The sequence below is a fragment of the Penaeus monodon genome, chromosome 14 (genome assembly GCF_015228065.2).
Source record: "Penaeus monodon isolate SGIC_2016 chromosome 14, NSTDA_Pmon_1, whole genome shotgun sequence".
Taxonomy (NCBI): domain Eukaryota; kingdom Metazoa; phylum Arthropoda; class Malacostraca; order Decapoda; family Penaeidae; genus Penaeus; species Penaeus monodon.
Genome location: NC_051399.1, coordinates 32,245,600 through 32,255,425, shown reverse-complemented (window position 1 = coordinate 32,255,425; position 9,826 = coordinate 32,245,600).

Below are 9,826 nucleotides of genomic sequence, written 5' to 3'. Positions count from 1 at the left end.
TCATGCTCTTTGGTCAGTTCAAATAGACTCAATTGCCTGTGTGTCGACTCCAGTTGTTAGGACCATGAAATAGTGGCTGTGGTTCACCATGTTGCAGTTGAGACCTCAGTTCATAAGTGTGTGATATGTCCTCCACTCTTCAGAGTGAATGGTAGTGAGGGGGGGCATCACTCATAGGAGAAGGGTATCGGCCCTATGGTTTGCCACAACTTCCATGTAGCCAACAGACAGCACACTTATGTCCACGAGACCAAAGAACCACACTTGCTCAAGCAGCGTTTTCCTTAGCCGTAGCATTGTGTGCAAACCAGGACTTTTCAGTTCATTTCAAAATGCAATCCTCTGCCAGCAAAGACCACTGGATCGGCTCAAAATAACATAACCTGACTTGCATGGCCAACTGGGAACATGTAAAGAGTAATACAATATTCTTGTAGGAAATAGAATCCTTGGTTTGATATTGAGAAAGTGAGAAAGCCCTTCTGTCACTCTTACGGTAGATTTAGACACCAAAGGGGACATCATTGTAATAGATACTAAATGATTAGTTCGTCACATGATTTCTAACCATGAAATATAACCAAACCCATGATATAACCTAGAGGATACAACGACCTATGACACAAGATCATGGGTTGCCATACTTGAACCAGAGACAATATAACCTTAAACGACTATCCTTACCAATGTATTTCACCATGTATCAAGTATTTGAAGAATCTGCTGCTGGTAGCTAAGTATTGAGTAGGTTAAATCTGAGTGCCAAGAATTGGAATAGGTCAGTGTTAGGCACATACCGGGATGGGCCAAATCTGGGAGTCAGGTATTAGGATAAACCAATGCCTTAGACTTCACTTGAGTAATAGTAATATCCTTTTCAGAATATATTCTCAATTTCCGTTCGAGCGCGATGAATTAGTGATGCTCATAGCTATCCTCCAAGGCTGTGAACACCCATGCACAGGGCATGACCCATGCCATAAGGATGGGCTTCCATCACCAGTTACACAAAGAGGAAAAAATTATATTGTTACCAATAATATATTCTTAAATACCAATACTATATATGCGCATGCTTCATTTGACTTTTAATTACACATAATTGCCACTTGACGAAATTCTTAGAATTGGCAGGACTGCAAATGTATTAAACATGTTTGATATATTATATTCTCACTTTCTCTCTAGGGGATGTGTGTGTGTGTGTGTGCATATTTATGTATATAATAAAAATACATGCACACACATACACACTTTCACACAACACACACACATATGTGTTGTGTGTGTGTGTGGGTGGTGGTATGAACACAAGCAGTAACGTACACAAAGATGTCTATTATATATATATTATGTGTGTGTGTGTGTGTGTTTTGTGTGTGTGTGTGTGTGTGTGGTGTGTGTGTGTGTGTGGTGTGTGTGTGTGTGTGTGTGTGTGTGTGTGCGTGCATATACATATATATATATATATAAATATATATATATTATATATATATATATATATATATATATATATATATATATATATATATAATTCCAAGAATTGGAGATTCTTTTCAGAGAACCACAATGCGAGATGCCTACACGAGGCTCGGAGGTCTACATTCAGCGGTGATGTGGCCCCAGAACTGACCTCCGTCATCCACACTCTTACGGCGATCACAGTCTGCCTTCTGTCAGACTTACTGCATCGTTGTTCCCCAACATTTCCCTCTACTCTTGGCAGCTTCTCCAGCATCTCCTGGCAAACAGCTCCTTCGGCATTGTCTTCAGACGGTTAGCTCCTCCAGGGTAGCTTGAGACGGCTCCTCCAGCATGTCCTCTGGTGGACAGCTCCTCTGGCGCGTCCTGGAGGCAGGCTCTTCCGGTGTGTCCTCGACAGGCAGTTCCTCCCGGCACGTCATCAGCAGCAGCTCCCTCCGGTGCGTCCTGGGCAGGCAACTCCTCCGCGTGTCTGGGCATGGCGGCTCCTCCAGTTGCTTTCGGCAGGCAGCTCCTCTACAGTCCAATGGCCCCAGACCTTGGGTGGGCATCCCACGCCAAATTGTTGTCGGGTTGCTATCCCCACACCAATCATATGCACAAGCGTACATGCAATGGCGGCCAAGGCTCCTCCAAGTTCCTTCTGCGTTGTTTTTCACGGCGGTCTTCTGAGTGTTCCCTAGGAGTCTCCTTTGCCTTTTTGTCCATCTTGCCGACAGGACTTCTTGCTGCCGCACGTTCCTTGGGCAGACGAATCTGGGGTCCATGTGCGACTCCGTGGTCAGTCGCTCCTCTGGCCAGCGTTCTACTCCCAGGAGTTTCACTTGTTTCCTGGACGTTCTCCCTTGCGGAAGGAGGGCCAGAGCAAGGCCAAAAAAGGAGACCCACGTTCCTCCATAGCACTTGCTCTGCTTTCTGGCGTCTTTCCTCCTCGCAGTTTCTGTGATGCTGCTCTTCCCACAACTGCCTCTGCTCCTCCCGTTTCCGATAGTACTGAGCCAGCTGCTGGTATCTGATTCCTCTCCTGCTCCTTAATGTAGTGTAAAAGGACCATGGTCCTTCAAGGCCCAGCCAGTTCACCTTCCTACATGTAGTTCCTCATGGTGCCGTTTTCCAGACCGTCTGATCCTGTCAAGGTCGCCAATGTCAGGGTTTGATTTAAAGGAATCAGAGCGATCAGGTCAATGGAAACACACCAGAGGAAACATACAGAAGGTTTTACTGCTAAGGGCACTACACTACACTACACATAACAGGATATGTACAATCAGAAGAGAGAGGATACAGCGGAGCAGGAGGGGTCATGTGGTGGAAGGAAGCACACGGGTCAAAGTCACAGGAAAACTGATGAAGTCTGATGAACTAAAGGGGGAGGAGGGGGATAAATCCTTAGTCCAAGGATAGGAAGGGAAGCTAAGGGTAGCTAGCTACCTAGAAATTGAAGGAAGAATAAGTAAAAAGTTTGGTAGGAGACACCTTTTATTTCTTTTTTTTTCGCCTGTTAGGGATTATCATGGTAGGTATGAACCCATTATGATAGCCTGTTGCAAGTGAGAACCTCGCCTACCTCCCTTCCAGCTCCTAAGAGCTGAGAGCGAGGTTCAGTCACTCTTTTGTTTATTTTAAAGTGAAGAATGTAGAACTGGGGAACAAAACAACACGAGAACAAAGGAACATAAGGATAAAACAAGGTAATAAAGGAACATGAAAATAAACAAGTAAGGATGATGGTGAAACAATAACATGTGAACATGAAAATAAATGAGGAAGTATGATAGTGAAAGTAACAAAGGAACATGAAAATTAAATGAAGAAAGATGATGGTAGAACAACAGCAAAGGAACATGAAAATTAAATGAGGAAAGATGATGGTAAAACAAGAACAAAATAACATAAAGATATAATACGAGAACAAAGGAACATTGGAATTAAAAAAAAAAAAATCACCTGCCAGGGATTATCATAGCAGGTATGAACCTGCTATGATAGCCTGTTGCAGGTGATTGATTGATTATTCAAAATCATCTGCCATGTCAACAGCTAAGGTCATTAGCGGCGAATGCCTTGTTAAATAGAAATATTAAAATATTTAAGATTTTAAAAATCTATCAATAAAATCTTTACTAACATTAAATAATTAAAATCAAAGCTCAATATTATGCTCTAAGTGTATAAAAATTATTACAAACATTATGCATGATCAGATTTTATTGAAAATACTAGTGTCCCTAAGGAAACTAATAAGACCCTCTATTACAATCCTCACCCAATACATTTTTCAATGTATACGGGGGGAAACAAGTACGTACATGTGCGATCATTAATGGCTCTTGGCATCCCTCACAAAGTGCTTGACTTTTAGCCATCATCGGCCCATGAGTCAGTCTTGTTAATGCAACTTCCACTTTTCAGTTGGGATGGATGCTAGTCACCCAAGTGCCAAGGTCATCTCTAATCTCTTGCAGTTTGTTTCTGGAATTATGACTCCATTGCTCCTTCCATATATCGCGAAGACAACTCCTAATGCTGGGTTTCAAGTCGCTGTGTGGGAGAGGAAAATGAGCATCACAAGGCTGAGCGGCAGCTGCCTTGGCCTTCTGATCAGCTCACTCATTCCCACCAACATGCGCTGGCACCCAACACAGAGTAATCTTTTTACGTGTTGACATCAGTGCAATCCAATCTTGAACCTCCCTCACTACTGGATGTGATGAGTTTAAGCTCTTGATTGCTTGCAAGGCACTACGAGAGTCGCAATATATCACAATAGAATGGTTTGTAAGATCTCTAGTCACCTTAACTGCTGCAAGGATGGCATGTAACTCTGCAATGAAGATCTAGGCTGCTAGAGAAAGACTGCCAGATGCAGTCTTCCTTCTGCTCACTGCTGCAAAGCCCACACCATTTTCAGACTTTGAGCCATCTGTATATATTGCATCTGATACTTGGTACAACAGAAATATGCTGAAGACATTTCTCTCTGACTTCAGCTTCGGATCTCTCCCCTTTCCCAATTCTAACCAAATCAGCTCGGCTTGGTTAGTCCAAGGGGGGGAATTGGGGAATTCCAACAGCCAGAACCTTCGTGAGACTTAAATTAAGATCTTCCACAAGATTCCTCATTCTCCTACCATAGGATCGGCTATCCTCAAGGGGGTTGAAAACCAATCTGGATGTAAGAGATCCCGGAATCCTTTGTAGTCTCATGTAGTAAATCAGGTTCATGTAGTCCCGGTGTAATGAAAGAGGTGGTTCTCCACTTTCAGCATATAGGGACTCCACAGGTGAAGACCTGAAAGCCCCAGTACAGATTCTGAGAGCTTCATTACGAACTGAGTCCAACATCTGGAGAACAGTGGGAGTTGCAGATGAATAAGCCTCACATCCATAATCAAGCTTACTACGTAAAAGCAATCGTAGAAGCATTGTGCGGTCTGCACCCCTAGACAGATGTGAAAGAACCTGCAAAATACTAAGTGCTTTAGAAGCCTTCACTTTTAACTGTTTGATGTGAGGCACCCATGTAAGCCTTGAATAAAAAATTAGACCCAAGTACTTCACCTCTTGGACAAATTGCTGTGGGTTTGCTCCTAAATAGAGGGAAGGATGGAATTTTCCTCGTTTATGGAAATGTATAGCAATGGTCTTACTTGGGGAAAATTTGAACCCATGATATGTTGCCCACTGTACAACCTGATTTATTGCAGCCTGCATGTGTCCTTGCACATCCTGATCAGTACAGTGTAAAGTCATCCACATACAGATTACATGAGATTACTTGGAACAACCTTTACAATGTCATTTATAGCAATGGCAAATAGGGTCACACTTAAGACACTTCTTTGTGGAACCCCTTCCAGCTGATCTTCCAGGTTAGAGAAACTGTTTCCCACTCAAACTCTAAACTTCCTGTTAGCAAGGAAGCTTTGTATGAAGGTAGGTAATGGTCCTCTTAAACCAATGTCATACAGCTTCAAGAGTATGCCATGCTTCCAAGTGGTATCATAAGTCTTTTCTAGGTCAAAGAAGACTGCTAACGTGATGTTGCTGTGCGAAGGAATTCTGTATAGCAGTTTCCATCCTTACAAGTGCATCTGTGGTCAATCTCAATCTTCTAAACCCATATTGATATGGGGTCAGCACGTTTTCCTTTTCTACCAGCCATGTCAACCTGAAATTTACCATTTTCTCTATCAGCTTGCAGATGCAGCTGGTGAGAGAAATTGGTCTGTAATTTCCTGGTGTGGAAGCATCCTTACCAGGTTTAGGGCCAGGAATGATTATAGCCTCTTTCCATGTGGACGGCACTGTACCCTCCCTATAGATCCTATTGAATAGGTCCAACAGGAACTTCTGGGAGCTCGTCATTGAAATATCATTTGGTATGGAACATCATCACTTCCTGGGGCAGTCTTACGGCAGAGCTGCAGAGTCCATCTCCTTGCACAAAAATGGCAAGTTGCATGGAAGTTCTGCTGCAGTCCTACTGAAGAACAACACTGGGTGTCGTTCCTGCTCAGCCCGAAGAGTGGAGAATCAAGCAGTGTAAGATGTTCCAGAGGAGATCTCTGCCATGGATTTGGCTAGCTCATTAGCAACATCTTTTTTGTCTGTGATGATTATGACATCTATCTTCAAAGTAGGTGGTGACAGTGATGTGCTCTTTCCAGTGATCTTACACACCTTGTCCCATACCAATGCTAAAGGAGTTAATTGAGAAGACATACTGTCTCCACGATGTCAGTCTAGCCTCCTTTAGCACTCGCCTGGCCTTGGCTCGGGTCTTTTTGTAATGGATCAAGGTTACATCGCTGGGGCGTCGTTTCAACTGCCTTAATGCAGCTTTCCTTGCTCTGACAGCTTGTTGGCATTCATCAGACCACCATGGTACCGGAGGTCGACGGTAATGTCCGCTACTTCTCGGAATGGATGCTTCTGCTGCAAGGTGAATTCGTGATGTGAAGTGATTAACAGCATCTTGAACACACTGGATGGAATACCATTCACCTCCTCCAAAAGTATTGGAAAGTGGTTGCTTCCACGTAAGTCTTCCATGACCTGCCAAGTGAAATTCAATTGTGAATCAGGTGAGCCAATTGACAGGTCTATATTGGAGAATGTCCCAGTTTGAATTTGGAAATTGTGGGAGGTCACTATTCAGTAAAATTGCATCTACTCTTAAGAACAAGGACTCCAAGGCCCTTCCTCAAGGGTTGCACAAAGTGTCTCCCCAGAGGTGATGCCGACCACTGAAATCTCCCAAGAGTAGAAATGGATGTGGCAACTGCCCAAGTACATCTTCCAAATCATCTATGTTGAGATTATGTGGAGGAAGGTAGATGGATGCAACAGTATAAGGTCGTGTCAAGCCTATTCTCACAGCCTTCACCTGCAGTGTTGTCTGCAGGTGGATGGCCTGGAAGGGAATATCCTGACGTACCAGTACTGCTACTCCTCCATGAGGTCCATTATCAAAAGTCCCATAATGGGCTTGATTTTGGAGTCCTCTCAAGGAAATCGGATGATTTTTTCCCTGGTCATAATCTCTTATGACCAGGGTTACATGAAGCTATCAGATGTTGCAGTTCTTCCCATTTTGCATGAATTCCCTGACAGTTCCATTGGATTAGGGTATCCAGTTCTCCAAACTACTTCTTCATAAGGTGTTTGGCAGCACCTGTGCCCCACACCTTTAAGCTGTCCCATTCCAGGATCTTGGGAGAATCTTTTGAGGGGTTGTTTACCTGTGGAACTAGTTTCCACAGGCTTCCTTTTGACAGGCTCAGGATTTCTTTGCCTGGGCAAAGGATGGACCTGAGCCTTTGCTTCAGGGGTATTCTGCCTAGCAGCGGAGGCCCCTGTGGATGTGGTGGCAGCTGGAGCTGTCACTGTTGAGGCCTCTGGAGCCTTGCCTGATGGCTCCAAAGACCTTACTTTGGGAGGAGGAGTCTCCTCAATAGACCCTTCACTCCTACTCCGTTTCTGGTGGAATTCACCAGAGGCAGTTTCAGCAATTGGGGACTGGGGTTTAAAGGAAGTGTGTGGTGTAAGAAGCACCGGAGGGCAAGGGTTGGTGGGAAGGAGGATGGGCTAGAACCGAAGCAAAGGATTTACCTGGCTGTGCAAACAGCACACGGGCACGTCGCTTTGCCTCTGGAAAATTAACTTTCTCCTTGCTCCTTATTACCAATACTTCTTTTTCAAATTTGTACCTTTTACATTGCTTTGAAGAAGCTTCATGAGCTTCTTTGCAGTGGTAACAACATATTGGACCCTAACAGTTGTCATCTCCTTGATGACCTGTTGTACCACACTTTATACATACTCTTGGTTGTCCATTTTCCTTAAAACGGCAAGAGTTGGCTCCATACCCATAACCCTGGCAGTGGAAGCACCGCATAGGGTTGGGCACATATGGCTTTACCTTGAGGTGGTACCATGCAACTTAACTGATTCTGGAAGGACTAACGTGTTAAAAGTTAGAAGTAGAGCTGGTGTTGACTGTTCCAAACCATCAACTTTCTTCTTGAAACATTTTACTGTCACTACATTAAAATTCTTTAGTTCCTCTAACAGTTTCTCCTCAGAATACCTCATCAGGTCTCGGAAAACACTTACACTGATTGAGGGGTTTGTGAGGAGAACACATAACTTGAGCCCCAGGGATGTTGCATATCGCACGCAGACGGTCAATCTCTTCTGGTGACGAAACCTCAACTATTGGGCTACCATCTCACTGTGGGGTGATGCAAGGATCATGTTGACATACCTCAAATATTTTCCGATGTACTTCAAAAATATCAAGATCTATGATTGATACACCATCAATGGTCTTTACTACTAGATACTCACTATATGAAATACTCTCCTATTTACCAGGTAAGATGTCTTTAGTGGATTTAGGAGGACTTTTCCCCTTCTTACCTGGTTTGGGAGCCCGGGAACCATTATGATTCCCATTCTTGCCCTTTGGAAAGGTTCCAAAGTGACAACGTATGATGTTCCAGAGGGAATGGTCAGGGGATTGCATAGGTCGTCACAAGCTATTTCCTCCATGAAAGAAAAGTAATTGTTTTCTTGTCTCCCATCACATCCTATAATTAAGTGATTCGCCAAATTTGTGTTTGATGAAGCCCTTTAGTTTGCAAATGTCTTGTATAGCATTACACATATCTGTTGCATCTTGTTTATTTGCATAGATTCTGCGCATTTTTCTGATATTGATAATATATGTATGATTCATAGCATATATCATTTTCTGAGTGTTTTCCCACAGTTCTTCCATTTCCTGCACATCTTCGTCGGCGTTATTTTAACTACTGTCACTGCTTTTAGATGATTTGTCGATCGTATTTTCACACCAATTAATCATTAGTAAGCTATCTGCACTATCGCTTTTCCTTTTCCTTTTCTTTATTTTCAATTCAGTGAGACCTTGCCTGAGGCTTCTTATTTCCTTGGCCATTTTCTTTATTTTTTCACCATTGGTTAATTTTGTGCACTGTTTCCTGGAGGGGGGTGTAGTTAGGCTGGGCATCGCCACTCAGCAGTCAATGTGCGCATGGTGGCTTGTGGCGGCAGTTGTAGTGCAAGGCCATCACACCTTGCGCTCTGGACCTCTTCACAATGACAGTGTCCTCCTTGTCATTGTCCTTCTTGTTTCTTGTAGGACAGTCCTTTGTCTGGTGAGCTTCTGCACAGACAGCACAAGCTATTTCTTTCCTGCAATATTTAGGTAGAGGCTGTAACCCTGGCCACAACCTCTGAACTCGATGGTCAAAAGCAGCTCGGATCTAAGTATCTTCTGAAGAATTGGTTCTTTTTAGGTGGCGGCTGTTCTCTCCTCTATAAAATAGTTATCCTATTTTAGGGCTGTCCATCCTTGTAAATCCTATGAGCTTTAAAAACACCCAGAAGATGCTTTGCAGCCTCCTTTGGAAACTTGGTAACCAGGTATTCCTTGTATCTTTTGCTTTTGGGCTAATAGTCGTCTTTGTTCTGGAGAGAAATCCCTGCAAAAGTGCCATTAACTATCAGGGCCACATAGTTCTATTACTCCCACCATATGTAGACGAAGTCAGAGGATCTCCATTTCCCTTGCACCATATCTAGTGGGCCTTCCTCTTGGAGGGGTCATCCAACTCATTTTATCTACGGTAGACATGTTCTCCAGAAAAGCCAATCTTATGTACCTGTCCAGGGGGGGGGTTTGCTTTTCTCAGGTTTGCCCATCAGCCAAGTTGCACCCCACAGTGCTGCATTCTTGCAGACTAAAAAACCCCAGTGCTGCATTCTTGCAGAGTCAAAAACCCACGGTGCTGCATTCTTGCAGAGTCAAAACCCA